The sequence below is a fragment of the Corvus moneduloides genome, chromosome 22 (assembly GCF_009650955.1).
Source record: "Corvus moneduloides isolate bCorMon1 chromosome 22, bCorMon1.pri, whole genome shotgun sequence".
Taxonomy (NCBI): Eukaryota; Metazoa; Chordata; class Aves; order Passeriformes; family Corvidae; genus Corvus; species Corvus moneduloides.
This window is the reverse complement of record NC_045497.1, coordinates 6,857,342-6,875,038: the sequence shown is the minus strand read 5'-3', so window position 1 is coordinate 6,875,038 and position 17,697 is coordinate 6,857,342. Positions and strand designations below refer to the sequence as shown.

Genomic DNA, 17,697 nt, shown 5'->3' with positions numbered 1-17,697 from the left:
CAGACTTTTACATAGTGCTGCTTAGAACAGCAGAACTTTACACCTTGCGCAGCTGCAGACTCCTGCCTGTTGCAGCTTGGATGAGAGGGTAAATGTTGCCCAGGCTGCTACAGACCCTCCAGCCCTTGTAATATGCTCTTCCTGCCTCTGAGGGGGACTAGGCTGGCGGAAAGCCCTGCCTGTCTGTATCTCCCCTCTCCACACAGAAACCCTGTCCATGGGGATGCTTCTTATGGGCCCTGAAGGGACTAGGCTGGGTTTTGGAGGGCTCTGCATACCACACGAGTCTTCCTGTTCAGGCTCCTGAGGCAGGAGCTGAGTCATCTCAGCAGGAATGGGATGAGCAGCAGATGTCTCTCTGTACTTCATGTCAGTCATCTGGCATGTGTCATCTGGCATGGCCCGTCTCTGTGCCTCACCCCTAAAGAGGTGATGGGCACATCCAAGGACACACAGGGTGTTGTCTGGTCCAACTCAGGGCATGGATAAGCAGCGCGCTCCAAAATTCCATGCTTTCTCTGCCATACCTCTAGCCCAACCCTCCTCCTCCCCAAAGCCTGCTCCTCTGCAGCTACTAAATTACCTCTTGCCTGCAGGAAGGAGAAGCCTTGAGCTGCCTCTGTTATCACCACAAACACCATGGCAGCAGGAGAGGATGGGTGGTAACCCTGACAATGCCAGTAAGCAACTTGTGCTGTGCAATGTGACCAGCAGCCAACTCATCCCACCAGGTAGACCCTGGGGCAGTGACTCACAGGGGTGTCACAGCCAGCGTGGTCCAAACTGGTGTGTGGGAATTGCTCATGGTGCTTGGGGAAGCATTGCTGATTGATGGGATGAGTGCTCTTCTGCTGATTATATTTATGGCAGCCTCCAGGGAACATGTCCAAAGCTCTGGTTTTTCTGGCTTGTTGGTTCCCTGCCTCTTCCCTGCTGTCATATTGCAGACACAATCTGTGGTTAGTGTCCTGACCAAGAACTTGGAGCACCTCCTTCCTGCTTCTTCCTCCATGAACTGGTCATGAGGTGGGTGGCCTTCTGTTTTCATGAAGCTGTGTGTACCCTGACCTGTCCCGTCCCATCCCGTCCTGTCCCATCCATCTGCCCATAGCTGTGGTTGCTACTGGTGGCTATTAGCTGTGACAGTGACATTTAGTAAATCCTATAATGGGGAGGCCTGAATGGGAAGCAGAGAAGACCCTGAGGTACTCTCACTATTGCCTCTGAAAAGGCAAATTGCAATAGTGGTAGGAAAGGACACCTGGAAGAAGGTGCAAACACCAGCCTAGCATGACTGGTAGTGTCCTGTCTGCCAAGCTTTCCCTCCCCAGTGCAATCATGAGCTTCTGCCCTTGATTGGTGGCTCCTGGAGCACCCTGAGGGTGGGGGGCTGCCTTCCCACTGCGTGTCGTTCAGGTGGATGAGCTCCAAATCCTACCCCCCAGGCCCTGGGTTCTTGGACCAACACTTCTCCATTCCAGGGCTTCTCTCGTTCAAACGTTCAACTTGGTGCCTGAAGATGAGCACCTGATGGTTGGGGGGGTCCCAGCCTGGAGCTGGGCAAGATGCAGCAGAACAAGATGAATGTCTCACCCCTGAAAATTCCCAACCCATTTCCTGGCCATGTCCTAGTTCAGAGATCTCTTCCTGTGTCAGAGAGAGGTGGTTTCCTATGAATCCACAGAGAGCTGGGCTGTCCCTCCCAGGGTTCTGTGGCAGTAGTTGGAGGCCATCTTCCCTTGTCGCATGGAGGGAGATGGTTAGTGAAGCCTGTACTGGGAGGTCCTGGGTGGGTTTTCAGCATGTGCTTTTGACACAGGGCACAGAAGAGAGAAGTAGCCACATTGTTTCTAGTGCCATTTGATCCAAAGAGCCCAGGCAGGGACAAAGCCTGCCAGAGCTGCTACACAGCCGCACGGGGTCTCTGGTTACCAGCACTGCCTGCCTTGAAACAATCCCAGTGGGGTGAAATGCATTCACCAGGGTGTGAAACCAGGCAAGTGTGAGTGGTTCCTCTCTCTTCCCCAAAATAATGTCCCCAAAGGGGAAACAACATCAAGGTAAAGTAAATCACTCCATCCCAGCCTGCTGGCTGGATGCATATCCTTGCTGGTGCTTGGCCCTGGACAAGGCACCCAGGACCTGAATTCCCTGTTGGGCAGGCTGAGCCAGCGCATGCAGGCAGTCATCCTTCCCCATCACTGTGGACATTGGTATTTGATTTATTGCCTCTTCAGGAGGAACTCTTAGACTTCCCTTTGGAGCTGGAGGCAGATCTGAGCAGCTGTGTTTGGCATGGCAGGGTCTAGTGGTTAGAGCCAGAGACGAAACGGCAGGACTCCTGAGCTCATTACTGTAATGAAGCTCAGGGAATTGGTTGTTGCTTATGGAGCTTTCCATTTAAGGAGGCCAGACTAGATGATGGTCCCTTCTGGCCTTAAAACATATGAAGCTACAAATAACTCAGCCAATAATTAGAAATTTGAGTCTCATTCCTGTGAATATTACAGGCTTGCTGGACTAGAAGCTACAAAGGCTGCACCGAGCTTTCCTTGTGTTTTAAGAGAAGTCATTTCCTGGTGGTGGTCCCCTGAGCAAATCCCAAGACTGATGTCATCCGCGTTGGTATGTAAGCACATGCAGGTAAACGACATCACTGTGAACTTGTGTCATGTCCAGTGTCATCTAGATGTGGCAAATAAGGATAATAAAGAGGGAAAAGTCAGATTTCTCATGATCATATCTCCTCTGGAGTGTGAACTGACTTTGACATCCCTATCCCATCCCGCAGAGCATGGGCAGAGCCTCCAAAAAGCAAAAGTGATGCTTGGTAAGAAAACTTGGAGGAGAAAATGCTATGTTGTCAAACATGCATCTTCACCTGCTGGTCAGGGCATATCTCTGGGGGTGTTTTATATCCCTAACATGTTCTACCATTGTTCTTGGCTCTGTTTCCCATCCTCTTCATTTTATTACTGCTTTTTACTTGGACAAGTTTTACTGATTTCAGGTCAAGTCTGTGTGCAGGGTAACCCTGATGTTGGGCATATTTGGCAGCATGGGTGAGGAAGTCAAGAGGAAGGTGGAGGACTCCTGTTTTTCTCAGCAACAGGTTTGTGGCCACCTGAGCCTAAATGGAACTGTGGGGAGAGGTTTCATGGCAAACTTTGGGAATTTATCACCAAATACGATTAGGAAGTGCTGTTATCCCAGTTTTTTTATACAGCCCCGCTCAGTGTTGCCTGTATCATCTCTCTTTTTCTCCTCACCTTTGCTGTATGTTGCTTGGTTTCACATAAGACATTTCAGACTTTCTTCTTTGTTTTTTTTAACCCCTATCCTTGCACATATCAGTATTTCTTCTTTCCCTACCTGGCTGCAGCAACAGTTCCAGCGCTGCCAGGAGGACACTGCATCCCTAGCGCTAAATCCCAGACCTACCACTGCCTCCTCTGCCTTACAGACTGGGCTGAGCTGGTGGAGGCAAGCTCAGAGTCAGGATATAAGTCTGTACTCAGCAGAGCTTGGCTGATCATAACCAATATCTTTGAAAAATATAGGGAAAGGCTGCAGTGAATCAGAAGACCGAGTTGCTCTCTTCTTCCACCAGCATGTACGTATGCAGCCTCCAGATGGGAAACAGCCATGGAAAAGCATATCCCTTGGGACCAGGGTAACAAGTCCCAGGCAGAGAAAATGCACAAAGGGAGGAAAAGGGGGTGGCCATGTTACCAAGGGGATTCACTCCACAACAAACAAAAAGGTGTGACGAAACGCTGGGTTGCACACATGTAAACAGCAACCAGGGGTATTTCCTTGAGCAGGACCTGAATGCTGGGGCTGAGAACTCAACAACTCAGCATTGCACAATGGATGGGTTGGAGTCTAGTCTGTTCTTGTTTTCTCAGTTAAATGCCATTTTTGAAATGTATTGTTTGTATTGTTTAATCTCTGCCATAAACTATGTGGGACACGTCATGAATTAGTGCTGCAGCAGACGCCTTGGTTTGGGAAATTTTCATTTCTTGAATAAAACTCCTTCCCCTTATAATTTTGTAGCTTTAGCACACACATCCCTCTCTTGGATCTAGATAGCAAGGGTAAAAACAGGGGTCACAACAACCACTGAGAATCTTTCATTCATATCTAAAAAGACCTGAAAAAGACCTTCCTATTCATGTCAAGAAGTCTTCCTGAGAAATCCTTTCTGCATTGTTTTTTGCTGACATCTGTACTGCCCCAGGTATGATTAATTCTCCTGCTCACAATAAAATGCTTCTCCTTTACCTCTGAAGCAGTCTGCCATTTCACAATTAGTTGGTAAAACACACCATGCATTCACCTTAAGCAGCAATGAGAACCTGGCCAGCTTTGCTCCTGACAGCACAAGGGAGATTTGCCCTCGAGGGAAAACAGCTTGGCACTTTTAGCTTTCTGATGAACGATGTTCCTGACAGAGTTCAGAGGTGTTGGAGAAAGTGGTTTAGGTTTCTCAAAGGGCTGGTTGTTCTTGGGAGGCTCTTCCTAGGGTCTGTGAGGCTTGGGGTGGGCTTGGAAGGAGGGTGCTTTTCGGAAGTCACTGTGGGCCCTGGATCCGACTGATCCAAGTGCAGCCCCCGCCCATCACTGTTTCAGAACATATCTCTCATTCCTGCTGCCTCAATTACTGCAGCAGATCCCTTCCCTGCCAGAGCCCCAAGACACAAACTGACACCTGCTGATCAGGCGTGGGCTCCTCTGGATCCCTGGGGTGCTGTGGGAGCAAATGGACCTCTGCCAACATTTCCACCCACACTAAGGTCTGCCCCACAGTTCCCCCAGGGATCTGGGGATCCTTCCAAGATGAAAGCCAGGCATGGATACTTTTGTAAGAGGAGAGAAGGTGTTGGGTAGCTTGGGAATGCTGGGGTTCTACAGGGTGTTTGCTAGCATGTGCAGGATTAACTGATGATAGTGGAGAGCAATGCTGGTGCCAGGGTTAGGACAGGCTGGGCTGAGACCAGGGTCCCTGGAAGCCTCGTAACTCCTTGTGTCCAGGACAGGTCTGTGGTTCTTGTGCTGGGGTCTTGAACTGGAAAGCCACCCTATAAATCCTGCTGCAGGGAGCTCTCAGTCCTCACACATGATGATAAAAGCTGCTTGTTTGGAGCAGGGCTGTATTCCCTCCACCAGCTCCTTGGGGTGATCAATGTGCGGGGGGAGTTAGGCAGGGTTAGTGCCTGGAGGCTGAAGCGTGGGGCTGGGCTGGGTGGGTGCAGCCTGGCTGGCAGTTTATGGCTTTTGTTAGTGGCAGAGAGCAGGACCTGATTATCCAGCATGTGTGCAGCCAGGGTGAACTATGAGCACTGGCTGACCAGCAGAGAGTGTAAAGCTCTCCTTATGGAGCCCAGTGCTCTTGTTAAACTTTAAGGCTCGACTTCTCATCAGCTGGTGCAGCTGAGTGTGCAGCCTGCTTGCAGGAGAGGCGCAGAGGGACAGAGCAGCAGCTATGTCCCACCACAGAGCCCCTGGGATGGTGCTAATCCTGGTGTCTGGGCCTCCCCTGGGAGAGATTGTCAGAGGGATACATAAATGAGTAGCCCCATCCCATGTGGTGACTGAACTGGGATCCCAAATCTACCTTTAGTCCAGAAGAATTTGGGAAACCACCAGTGAACAGAAAACCGAAGCTTTCTGAAGCCATGGAGGGCTTAGGCTCACTGATCCTTGTGGATCCCTTCCAACTCAGCTTATTCTGTGATTCTGTTTTTCCAGTGATATTGGGGGCCCTCTCTAAGGTGCATCTCTCTCTGTGCCATTGTAACCTGCCTTTATCACCAGTAAAGCCCAGAGTGGCTGCCTGCAAGGGTGCGTGTCTTGGCTGTGTATTTCCTGCCCAAGTTTGTCTGGTCAATTCCTAAACACCAGCTCTCCAAAGGAGTGATTTTGTTCTCTAGATAAGGCACGCAAGTTCCTATTTTAGAAGCACAGAGAAGCTCATACAGACTGACAATGCAACAGGGTTCGGGTAGGGTGGTATGGCACCACTGATGGGATGTGGAGAAAGAAACCTGGAAGCAGAAAGAGCTGGAACACAAAAAATTGAAGACAGAGAATAAACCTGCAATGTGGTCTGGCAACAGGATAGGAGACAATGGTATATGCATGGATGCAGATGGAAAACTCATGGCCCACTGTGCTGAAAAATCTCAGGAGGGACCAGTGTGTTGGATTCTGGATACCTCATTGCCAGGGTGAGACTGGAAAAGAAGGACTGAGGAGGACCCAGCCTGGAGGGGTAGGTGAAGGGCCTTCTGGAGACAACCTGCAAAGGGAACAAAACAGCCTTGGCTTCCATCTCACCCTGGTCTATTATTGCAGGAGCAGTTGGTCTGAGAGCTGTTGCTCCACTCCGTTTTCTTGGGCTGTTTTTCCCCAACAACTGGATGTTTGCATTCACATCTCAGTCCTTGTTTAGGCTGGGAGACTGGATGATGACAAGGGAAGTAAAACACTGACACTGCTGAGCAGAAGGGGATGAAATCTAAGGTAGTCATAAAGAACTGGACTCTTCCAGACTCCTTTATCTGAGGTTTCTGTGAACCACAGTGACATAATTAATATTTTGACTAAAGGGAGCCTTGAAAGACAGATGCTCCCTCCTTGTCACAGAGCTGTGAAGACACAACATGCAGCATCCTCTTGTTCCTCTTTAAATCTCTGAGGGAGCTTGACTTATCCATGTGGCCCCATTTCTACTGTCCTTACATTTCTAGTGGGAAAATTGATCAAAATGCTTTCTTCATGAATTGCAAGTTCCTGCCACTCTTTTTCCAAGTATCAGAAAGGAGGGGGAAGCATAAGCATATGGCATAAATCCCTTGTGAGTCCCCTACCTGTCCCACTTTTAATTAAATGTTGTTAAATTATCCTGTGCTTCAGCAACTTGGTGGCAGAAGCTGGTGTCTGGAACAGCAGAGAAGATCCTCAGGCAGGGTTCAAGGGGAACATGGGGTTTTTTTGTAGTGTAGACCTCAGTTTAATATCCTGAGTTTTCTAAGTTCTTGTTTTGTCAGGAAATATAAGCAAGAGGAAAAAATAAAGGTGAAAGGCCAGCTTTTCTGCATATCTGGTATATAGTGAGCAGTCAGGAATGTCTCTCACTGTGCTTGTGGTCTCTGATGTGGAGCTCTGCAATGCTGCTTGCTCTGCTGTCCCACCCCAGGTTTGCAAACCCATTGGAAATGGCTGGAAAATGGGTTGCAGTAGCACCCCGAAGGCAGGAGTGGGTGGTTGGGGTCTCACTTCTTGTCTTCACCTCCCTGGAGAGCTCCAGCATGGCCACCATGGCCTGAAACACATGCTACCCTGGCCATCAAAACCCTGTATCAGTGTAAGTGGCCCCGTATCATAGCGTATTGAGCCCACCATCCAGCTGGCTCCTTGTCATCCCCGTGCCCATCCCTGCAGCCGCCCCAGGGCAGCTGCTTCCTCCCAGGACTATTTGGGGTGTTGCCGTGGGAGGCTTAGCAAATTCCCCGGGGCTGTGGCTCTCCAGGAAGCCAGATACCAAATCCTCTTCTCTTCCCAGACCCTCCCAGAGCCAGAGCCTTGCTTCAGCATCTGTTTATAACTCCTGAAGCTGGCCAGGCTGTTTGGTTTGGGATAAAGCACAGTCTCGCAGGACTCCTCCCTGCCACCACAGTGGCACACAGCCGCTTATCTTCCATGACAGAACCTTTCCAAGAGCCCTGGGAGCTGGGCTGCCCACACTGGCCCCAGGAGGCGTGTGCCTGGGATGGGTGTGGGAGGAAGACAGCAACACCAGCTGGGTTTAATCATCCAGGATGTGCCGGGGAGCTGGGTGGGATGGCTGTGGTGGCAGGTGCTGGTGCTGGAAGCAGGGAGATAGCCCGGGAATGGATGTGATGTGGGAATGCATGTGGGGAGAGGTGTGGAGGAGAGCAGATTCTGGCCTTGCTGGGCATGGTGGCCACAGGAAAGTCTGGGTGTCAGATTCCAAGCAAAAGGAAATTCCTTTGGAACCAGCTGAGTTTGGGGAGGGGCACTAGGCCTGTACCCCAGCACTCCAAGATGGCCCAGGAGGGTCCCAAACATTTTGTGGGTGACTGGTCAAGCAAGGCACTGGCCTGGCTGCTCACCCACCAGCTTGAGGACCTTGTGCTGGGGTGCTGGGGCCATGAGGGGAGCATATGCACGTGGGGACATGGGCTGCTCTGCCCCTTCCCCTGTTCTGCCCCATGGAGAGCTCTTCCATGCGCGACAGCAGCACCACCAGGGGTGCTCCTCCAACAGGGAATGCTGATGTCCAGGGCACAGTGTCAGCAGGATGGACACAGGATTCCACCAGCACAGGGCTTGAGCTTCATGCCTGGCCTCTGTTCTGGCCAGCTGACCTTTGAACCAGGCTGGGGCTGGTCTCCTCCCTGGGAAAGCATACGGTGCTTTCCATGTGGGGATGGACAAACCAGGACAAGCCGAAGGGCACACCTCTGCTCATTGGTGTCACTGACACAAGTAGCCTCCTCTGCTCTCCAGATGTGGCTGTAGCAAGAGCATGGTGGCCCTACTGCCTGCACAGAGGATGCTGTCAAAGCCACGCAGCCCTGGGTAGCTCCAGCCTGTATCTGCCATGCTCTGTGCACTATCGCTGCACTCTCAGACCAGCAGCACAGGGCACAGCCTCCGAGCACAACGTCCCACAGGCAGCAGGCTATGAAATTCCCTCTTTTCCCAGGCTGGTAAAGGAACAGTGACTGCCTCCTATCACACACTATTAGCATGGTGTGATAAAGGCAGCTTCCTGACACTGGAGCACTTGCTTTCATCTCTCACATGAGTTTATAGACAATATTAGCATGAAATCTATTTTAACCCTAGACGTTCTGCTGTAAAGCTCCAGCCCTCATCCAGGCATGACACTGGGCCAGTACCTGCATGATGTAACGTGTTTATGGGGAAAGCAGAGCCCGAGGTCAGCTTGGACCTCCTGGAGGAGGGTGAGAATCAACAAGCATTCACTTGCAGGCAAGTCACAAAACCTGCCAACACCTTTGCTGACTCATCAAAATTGAAAAGTTTTTGAGGAGAGAGTTCAGTTTTCTGCATTTCTGATGGGAAGCAGCCAGAGGGCCAAAGGAGATGTGCCTGAACTCTTCCAGCCGCCCACCTTGCTGAAGGCTGCATGCCAGAGCCTGGCTCCATCATGGGGAACTTGGAGATTTCTAGGTCTGGGTCCAAATCATGGTGAAACCAATACTGGCACATCCCAGTGCCCCAGGGAGGGGATCTGCTGCCTCTGCAGAGCTCTCCTCGCTCCCACACAGCTGTTAGTAGGCAGCTGAGATGGCTCCCAGAGGGCAGAAGGTGAAGTACCCGTTTCTCCTGAGCTGGACAATGTTCATGCAGTATCACTGGGGTGGGTTCAGCCCTGCTCCTGGCAATTCTCTTCTCTACCAGGCCTTGTAGCTTGTCTTGCTCTCCAAAGTCATTGCCTTACTTGATCCACGTGATTCTGTGCTTCCACAGAGCCTCCAGATTACACCCTGCTGGAGTCCACTTCACATTGGAAGCACTCTGGATAAGCTCCTCTCCTTGGATAATGTTTCTTTGCAAACCTGGGAGACTTCTTTCTGACAGAGCACGTCTGAAACCTCCAAAAACTCCTGGGCTTGTTTTGCAAACCTAAGATCTGAGTTTGCTAAGATATGCCAAGGCTGGGGGCTCTGCTTGTTGGACACTGAGGTTCCTGGAAGACTTGGCTGAAGACATACTTCTAGGACCAGATAGGAGATATTTGTCGTTCTAAATCTGCCACCATCTGCACTCACACTGTTCCCACTGGCTGAGTCATTTATGTCTTATTTGTAATTATTTCACCATGTTTGCAGACTGGGGGCAAAACTGTTCTGTTCATGCCAAACACAGCATATAAGGGGCCAGTGACACGTCCCCTCTCACTGCACAGCTGCTCTCAGCTGGAGGGAACAGCTGGGCTGTAAACCCCAATGCAAACCAGGGCAAGGGATGCTTGGACAGCCAAGGCCTCGGGGGGAGAATGAGGTATGGAAGGTGAAGGGGAGGTTTGCTGGGACTGGTTTCTGTGGCCCTAAAAACCTTGAGCTGAAGATTATTGGTGCGAGACTGGAGCTTGTTATGGAACAGGTCATACAGACAAGGGACTGGAAAAAATGTGATGACTGGGAAACTGTGCAGGAGGGTGAGAGGGGAAAAAACCACAAAGAAAATCCCATTCTGGCAAAGTGGGCAGAGGGGAGACTGAGGTCTGCTGGTGACAGAGGCAAAGCCTTCCTACAAACACCATAAAGAAGAGATTTCATTGCATCCTGTACACGAAATCTCCTGGCAGGGCAAGCTGAGCCCTGCATTTGTCATTCCTTTAAAATTCTATTCTTTGTCCTTCTTTCCATGGTCTTCTTTTTCTTTCTCCAGCACTGAAACACGAAGACAGAAAGACATAGCTGAAATCTTGCTGCCTTGTAGGGGTTGGGGAGCAGGGTGTGAGAGGACAAGGATGGTGACCCTCTGGACTGTTTCTTCTCCAAAGTTTGGTAGCAAAAAAGGGGCAGAAAATGAAACAACCCCCAACATATGAGCCTCTTTTTGCCCCACAAAACAGTGCTTTAAAATCAGCCAGTCTGTGGAGGAAGTGTCCACAAGCTGCACCCCTTCTGTAGAGACCTCCAACTGTTTGGTAACCACAATCTATCGCCTCCACTGGTGACTCATCTGCACAAATGTCAGTCTCTCCCATAGAGGTGTTCATACAGTTCCTTGCATGACAAAGTGCTGGTCTGGATGGCCTCCAGATGCAGCCATCCATTACATGTCAAAAAATAATCCTGCTGCTGAATAACCTCCACCACAAACCCAGAGGAAGATTGATGCCTACTTGCAAATAAAGGCAGTGATAGCATAGCCCATGTTGAAGACCCAGCAAGAACAACCAGGTTGTGCCAGGGTTGCAGCAAGAAGGTCACAGCAGAAGGACCACAGCCAAAGAACACAGGGAGCTAACTGGTATGGGAACTGATATGATGCTGAGAGAGGTCTGAAAAGGGTCATAAGGTATTTCTGCAGGGTAAATCCTCCCTTCTTTTCCCTGACAGGCATTTCCCAAATCCAGCTCGATGAGAGGCTCAAAGTGGCAACAGCCCCAAATCTGACAGAGCCCAAGGAGTGTGTGGACAACACTCTTAGGCACAGGGTGGGATTGTTGGGGTGTCCTGTGCAGAGCCAGGAGCTGGACTCAATGAACCTTGTGGGTCCCTTCCAACTCAGCATATTTCATCATTCTGTGATCCTCCAAGCAGCTCAAGTGGTAGAAAAATGGATCAGAGCATCAGATATATGGGACATCTCCAGTTGTGTCAAGCAAGTCATGCCAAGCAGGCTGGGAGCAAGGTCCTGTGGGGTCAGTAAGCAGGAGCATCAGGTTTGAAGCAGGCAGAAGCGGCCAAATCCTCATGGGGAAGGGGGTCTGAGTTCATATGGGAGAACTGGGAAGATGAGACCACAACTGTAGAAAATTCAAGGAGCTCAGGGCGGTGTGTTTGTGGAGAGAAAAAAAGAAATTCCTGAACCATCAGGAGTAACTGAAGCCATGTCCTGAGCCACCTGCAGTTGGGCACTTGGAGATCAAAAAACAGCTGTGAAGTTCAGTGGCTTTGTCCCCAGACTCAGTTGACTGCAGGGACAGGATTCACTGAGCATGGGTGCTGGGACACTGCACTGTGACAATGCCAAGCAGCTATTGCACTGATTCTGAACAACAAATTGAGGTACTTTCTGCCTTGGGCCACAAGCTGCTGGGCTGGACTGTGCTGTGCATCAGTTCTGTTGGACCAGGAGGTGGAAAGCACCTTGGGAGCACAGTGAAAAGCTCATGGGGGTTTTTCACAGAGCTCACATACCAAAGGTCAGTGCTCCATTTTGGGCCTTGACCAAAAGGTTCAGATGACACTCAGATGCTCTTTCTCCTACATCTTTGCTCAGACATGAATCAAGTGTAAAACGTTGGAGAAATAAGCCTGATGGTGTTCCAGGGCTGTTATTTCAGTAGCTTCAGAAAGCACAAGGCCAGCAGTACTGTGCAAAGATGGGGCCATGTGCTAACCAGACCTCTCCTGTCAAGCCAGGCCTTCTCCAGGTTGAATCACAAGGTGTTTTTAGGACATAAATTGGAAGAGTTAGAGAAAGAAAATGCATAATATTAAGCTAAAGATTATAAAATCCAAAAAAATTAGGACTGTAGGCCTGTCTCTCCTCGCCCTCTCTGCTGTTCTTTTAGCACTCAGTCACCTTGTGATAATCCCTCTCTGTGCCCCTAAGAAATCTTGCTCTGCTGTCACCTCTGAGGCCAGGCCATCAGTCTATTCCCTGCTTCTCTCAGCATATTCACAGCCTTTCCTCAGCCATAGTCTCCTTTCCTGGAGATATTTTTGTCCCAATCATGTTTCTCTCCACCCTTCAACTCTGTCTTACTCTCTGTGCATCAGTGTCCTGTGTTCTCCCAGGGAAGGACAAATCTGCTCTTGTCTTTCCCTTTTTCAAGTGACATGAGGGCAAAGAAGCACAACAGATCCCCTCCATCACAGATGAGCACCTACAGGTTGGCGCTCTGGAGATGATTAAAGCTGGGACAGGAGGAGGGAGCTTTCAAGACCTGCTGCCTTTGGTGTGGACACAGTGATCTAAAGAGATCTAAGTGCAGTGGGACATGCTGCCTGCACCAGCTGGAGTGGGTGCCAGAGCCTCCAGCAGGCTGGGGGGAGGTGGGGCTCTCTTGAGTATGGAAGGGCATCTCAGATACCTTAGAGCCGGTACAGGACCCTGCAAGGAGCAGGAAAGTGGCTCCAGCAGCCAACATCATCCCAATGTCTCTGTGAGCTTGTAGGGATGCTGAAGGGCAGTGGAGGGGAGCTCTTCCCATGAAACCTCTGAGCACTCCCAGCATGGAGGGCACAGTGCATATGTACACGGGGGCCGGCTAAAGAAGACAGCCATGGTCACCATGACTCTCTTTTTGTGGCTTCCTGCATCCCCGGCCTCCAGTATTTGTACATCAGGGCATTAATTCAAACCCAAACATTTCTGCCCTTCCCAGATTTCTGCAGCCCATTCAGCACCTTCCACCACTCCTGCACCACATGTGCGATCATCAGCTTTCACCTTATTACTCACCACCCAGCTGAAGGAGATCTGGACACCAAGCCCTTAGAACTTTATGCCTTTATGAACTTCCTACTTCATAAACCTCTCCGAGTCATTCTGTGCCTGCCTGACATGTCCAGAGTGTCACTTTATTTCAGAGCTGTGCTGGAAGCACCCATACCTGGGCAGGGGTCCTGCTCCTCACCAGCAGATGCAGACACTACTGCTCGTGGTTTTTTTAAGGAAGGGCTCTTTCTAATTTTCACTTTTTATTTTGAAACTGCTTACAGCTGTTCCCGTATTTTAAAACATTTATAGACCTGTGCTTAAAATACTTGCAGGGACTCTCAGGAGCTGCCAGTGCAGCGCAGAAGAGGTTCAGGTTTGGAAGCCCTTAACTCACCATGAACAACGCTACTTGTTCTTTTAAGTTCGGTGCTGGAATGCTTCAAGGTGTTTAAGCAAGGCCAAGGCCAGGGCATGGGAATGCTGGTCTTTACCAGGCTTTGCCTTTAATTGCCTCCATGCCTGCACTCCCCTGCCCCCGCAAAGCGGAGAGGTGGGAGCTGCGCAGATGGCCAAGGTGAAGGGGAGGAACTGAGCTCCAGCCCTGGGAAAAGCAAGACAAAGTGTAGGGGGCTTTGCAAACACTTGGCACATGATAAGATGTGGCACCGATGCACAGAAGCAGTCCCTGGTTATCCTCATAGGCAAACCCATCAGAGAAGAGCTGGAAGAGGGGTTTACAGAGCCTGAAGAGGACCAGGCATTGTTTGGCTGAGATGCTGAGCTCCTACCGGTAGCACTCTACTCTCAGAAGCTGCTGCCTCCCTGGGCTGAGGTCATTAAAGATGTCAAAGAGCTGTTTTTAACAGGAGGGGTTGTTCGGCTCGATGCCTGGCTCTGCTCCAAAGGGAATAAAATCACAAACTCCCTGTGTGCTCCACATGCAGCTGCAGTGTCCAGCACTGGGGGCTGGGGGTACGACAGTGCTGGCAGAGGTGTTTTGGGGGGACAGAACAGTCCCTGAATTTTTGCAGTCCCCCAGGGTCCCCATGGACCCAAGGTCATGCTGCAAGGTGGAAGGTGGCTGGAGCCAGGTTTGGAGCAGCTTTTGGCTGCAGCTCAGAGGGTATGGAACCTGGGGAGTGCTGGGTGGTGCTCAAATGCAGCAGAAGGGCCCTGGGGAGGCTGAGGGAGATGGGGGGTTACTGGGTGGCCTCTGGAGAAGGCTGGTCTGCAGACCCTGGGGAGATGGTGGAGAGCAGAGGGGAAGGCAGATGGGAGAGGACCACGGGAGGGGTAAGGGTAATTCCTCCTGCCCCGTGGATCCCAGTGGGAGGACATCAGGATGCTGGTGGTGATCCTTGGTGGCCAAAGCCACCCAAGCTTTTGACCATGGACTCTGTGGGGTGACCTGTATGTGCTGGCAGTTTTGCAAGATGGACTTGGTGTGATGAACACAAATCCTGGATGAGGAGAGAGAAACCATCTGGGGAGGGAAGAAGGATGCAGGGGTAAAGAAGCAGGGGCCCTGGCAGGATGGGGCAGCCCTGGGACACCCCAAACTGCTTCTTGCAGGGTGGCTGGTGTGTGAAGGGGAGAGGGTACAGTGGAGGGGACAGGGACAGGCTGGGGGGCAGGGGGGAATGCTGCCCTGCACCTGCAATAACAAGCTCTGGGCACAGGGCCTGACAGCAGGATGGAGGCTGAGCTGGAGTTACAGCCCCCATGGGAGCCCCTGGTGGCTTGGTGCCCAGGAAACACCTCGGAGTCAGCTCCCTCTCCCCCCCAGGAGCACCAGGGCATGGAGGGGGGTCCACCAGCCCCACACCTGCCTGGCTGGGAGCTTGTGTCCCCTGCTTGGCTGCCCCTGTGCACCCACTCTTGCACAGCCCTCAGGATCCCCTCTCCCATGAGGAACACCTGCTTCTAAAATTCCTGTTTCCCCCTGTACTTCAGGGACTTTATGTGTGACTTTGACCCCGGACACCTTTATGCCCTATCTATTCCCCCCCCAAATCTCTCTGTTACATGTAATGAACTCTGTCCACAGCTTTTCCCTGCCTGCCCCAAACCTTTTTCTGCTAGCCACCCCCAGCATGAGTTTTGCCCCCCAGTCTAGTCTCCTTGCAGGGCTTAATCCCTCCTGCTGCCCTCCCTGCCCCAAATCCTGACCCTGTTTGCTCCTGCTCTAGCTCAGCAGGCATTGCTCCCACCATGGCCATGTTGAAACCAACTCATTCCACACCTTTCTCCCAATGACTCCCTCTCTTCCGTCTCCCTCTGTGCTCCCTGGTTTATCCACCACCAAATGTGACCTTCTGAGAGCGTGGGGGTTCATGTTACTTCAGAAATTCCCCCATAAGTATATGTTCCAGGCAAGTTCCAGGGACTGTTTGCACCAATTCCCTAAAAGCGTTTACACTCGCATACCCCAACAGTCTGGCTATTGCTTCTCCTGCAACTAACTGGTTAGATGCAGGTTAGGTGGAAAGAGCAGGAAGTTAATGGGATTTAGGAGTTAGATCTCACCAATGGGACTTGGGAGCCTAGTCCAGAATATTTACTTTAAGTAAGGATGGTCACAAAGTGCAGATTGTCCCAAGCAGCAGGGGCTCTCCAGGTCCTAAAACCAAGAAAGTCCAAGTCAGGAGCCACCTGTGCTGCCTAGAAGTGGGGAGATGGAGCTGGGCAAAGCTTTTGCTTTCCCCTAGATGAGGACAAGCAAGAGGAGCAGGGGAATGTGAGAACTGATTTGTGCAGCAAGTCCATGCCAAAAATGAGATGTGTCCCTTCCCTCCCTGTGGCAGCTTGTCTTTGCCATAGGAGATGCTGGAGATATGATGAAGCTGGGGAAGGTCAATCTGCTCAGGCCAGGGGTACCCCAGATGTGGAATTAATGGGGGATGCTACTCAGTGTCCCCCCAGCATCCCTTCTTTTCTTTTTTCTCTTTTCTTTTCTTTTCTTTTCTTTTCTTTTTTCTTTTCTTTTCTTTTCTTTTCTTTTCTTTTCTTTTCTTTTCTTTCTTTTCTTTTCTTTTCTTTTCTTTTCTTTTCTTTTCTTTTCTTTTCTTTTCTTTTCTTTTCTTTTCTTTTCTTTTCTTCTTCCTCTCTTTGTCTTTGGGCTCCTGCTCTGTGGCTTGAGGCCACATCACAGCCCCTTGAATTGCTGACACACAGACTGGGCCTGCTGCCACTTCTGCTCCTGACCCAGCCTTGTGGGCAGGAGACCTCACTCAGAAAGGCTGAACATAGTTTGTCTGCCCAGTAACCTGGCAACTGCACTAATGCATGTGTGCACATAAAACATCCTCCTGAACCAGAGCCAGCACCCACCAAGGGCCATATCCCCTTACATCAGAGACATGCTACACTCTCTGCATTGCTGCTTCACCATGGGCCATGCTGAAGGACAAAACCTGCCCTGTGTTTCTGTCTTCTTCCATACATGTCTTCTCCTCACCCATCTGTATACTGCACCCCATATTGCAGTGGGATGCTCAGAGGTGAAGGAGGCTCTGAACTTAGAGGGGAAGGGGCTCAGCTTGGCCTTGTTACCTCCGAGAGGCACATTCACTATTGGGAATGCCCCAAATCAACCCACCTGAGAAATGCATCTCGGTGTTAAAACCCAGGGCTGGCTCACTGCCACCTGCCTGGCCATCAGGAGAAGAGGAGGCTGCCCCATGCCAGGGAGCAGCTCCTGAAGTGCTGTGGAGTACATGCATGTGGAGTAAGATGTGTTCCTAATGACCAGGTCTGTGTGCTCAGGGCTGAGCTCTGCTGGGCTCCAAGCCTCCTAACCTTGTGTTCAGCCTCTCAGATTTTTAGAAAAATGTTCCAGTGGTAGACAGTGAATCTGAATATTCTAAGGCTGATTTGACTTTTCTGGAAGGGTCTAAATCTGGCATGTCAGATAAAATCTGCAGTGCTGGAGAGAATGTTCATGCTTCCCACCCAGCACCTCTGTGAGCTGGGTGGCATTTCGAGGAAGGCTTGGGGGCTGCACTAGGGCAAGTCCCTTGAGGAGGAGACAGGAGGAGTCATCTTGCTGTTTGAATTTGTGTCTTGCTGCTCCAGAGGTTTCCTAAGACTGGAGGGCACAGGGAGGGAGGTGAAAAGAGAGAGGTGGTTGATTTATAGCTTACCATCTTCTCTGATCTTGATCGCCCTTTTTCTTGGGAGTCTCTCTTGTCCAGACATGGAGATGGGAGGAGGGGATCTGTTTCAGAGATTGCTGAACTCTGGGTGTTTGCCGTTTCCTGGAGATCTTTTGATGTTCCCTTTGCTTTAAAACATTTTCAGTGGTAAGTTTCTCAGCCTCCCGCTGCACCTCGACTCTCGACATCAGGACACGATCCATCACAACTTACCCAAACAATCTCCAGCAAGGCGAGACCTCCCCATCTCTGGGGCAGAGAGGCAATCTGTCCCTGCAGGACTCAGCCTGATTTCTGGGGCAACTCAGCCCAAGACCCTGGGCTGCCACAGGCTGTCCATTGCTTGTTCCCTTCCAGTGTG

The 17,697-nt window shown here is 50.9% G+C and overlaps 1 long non-coding RNA gene across 1 annotated transcript in view; it reads left to right on the top strand.

The window, feature by feature from the left end:
• The first annotated feature begins 1,661 nt into the window (after positions 1-1,661).
• The window catches only part of LOC116454837, a 38,521-nt gene continuing 22,485 nt past the window's right edge, over positions 1,662-17,697 (top strand). The window contains exons 1-2 of the long non-coding RNA XR_004244210.1: positions 1,662-2,625; positions 3,011-3,112. This is a non-coding gene — a long non-coding RNA (uncharacterized LOC116454837). The remainder of the gene's footprint in view (positions 2,626-3,010; positions 3,113-17,697) is intronic.